Source organism: Lygodium microphyllum, chromosome 2 (assembly GCF_053477565.2).
Source record: "Lygodium microphyllum isolate KBCC chromosome 2, Lygodium_microphyllum_v1.1.10, whole genome shotgun sequence".
NCBI lineage: Eukaryota > Viridiplantae > Streptophyta > Polypodiopsida > Schizaeales > Lygodiaceae > Lygodium > Lygodium microphyllum.
The window spans coordinates 58,583,493-58,584,794 of NC_141136.1; positions in this window are offsets into that span (position 1 = coordinate 58,583,493).

The following is a 1,302-nucleotide window of genomic DNA, read 5'->3' on the forward strand; positions in this document are numbered from 1 at the left end:
GGTGAGTTTTTTTAGCGGCAACCGGTTGCGCTTTTGGTCGATAGACCTATTGTGGTTCGACGGGTTTGGTTTTTTATTCAAGCGGCTCAAGTTTAGGTGGCTCACTAGTCTTGGGAGATGGGCTAGTAGTAGTTGTTAGCTTAGGGGCACATGTGCTCCTCTTGGTCCTAGGCACCCAAATTCAATTGTTGCCCTCATAGTAGCCTTGTGCGCCCATCATGGCTTGATTGTTCATCAAGTTCTAGACCTCTAATTGTGTCTCCTACACTTAGGGCATGATGTTCAGGAGTTATGGGTCCATGCATGTTGGCTCTTAGATGGAGGTGATTAGCGTTTAAGTACCCATTTTAGCTATTTTTCAATGGACTTGGTTGCATTTCCCCTAGGTTGCGATTGGTCGGCGGTCTTGTTAGGGCGGGATAAGTCACTCCCCTCCTTAGACTTTGTGTTAGGTATTACTATCGGTGTGGTACTGCAAACTTGGGTGGAGCCATGTTGCCCTTGCTGAAAGTCGTTTCTACCCTCACAGTGCCAATGGCAAGGTGAATGCGTTGCAAATGTCATAGTCAACATTGCAATGTGTTTGCTTCTTGAAAGTGCATCCTAGCAGCAATTACTTACTTGCAACCTTGGTGTTAGGTGCACCTAGAAAGTCATCAATAGGTTTTTATTCCCGATAGATACCGCTACTACTTGGCATCTCCCCAACATAGCAAAGGGTAGGATTGTCCCCCAAATAGGTTGAGCTTAGCATTTGTGGGTTGTAGTTGGGGTTGACCGATGAGATTCCAATGCTCATAAGTAAGGATGTTGACATCAAGTCCCTCATCAATGAGTGCATCAAAAGTGCATGTCTTTTGAGTAGCAACTGTGACTCATAAATAAGCAGACTCTATTGACTTCTCATCTGTATCCTCAATTTCTGTAATGTTGGCTATTCTCACATTGGCAAGTGACTATAACATTGGTGGCTCGTGTAATGTATGGGTTGGGGGTAGTACTTCTTGAGATGATTGTCGTTAAAGAAGCCTATTCCCTCTCCCTCTAAGGTCTCAAGCTCTACATTGCTTGTTCGACTAATATTGTGGACTTTGAAAGGCCCTAGTCCTCTGAATTTATTCTTCTGCGTATGTCCCTTCATTGAGTATAGTAATACTATGTTGCCTTACTCAAAGTCACGTTGTTTGACATGCTTGTCAAACCAACTCTTTCATCTTTCCTTCTCACAAATTAGCACATGAGTAGCTAGGAGTCATGTCTCAAAGAGACGTTCCAGCTCTACTAACCATTCAATCCATGCTT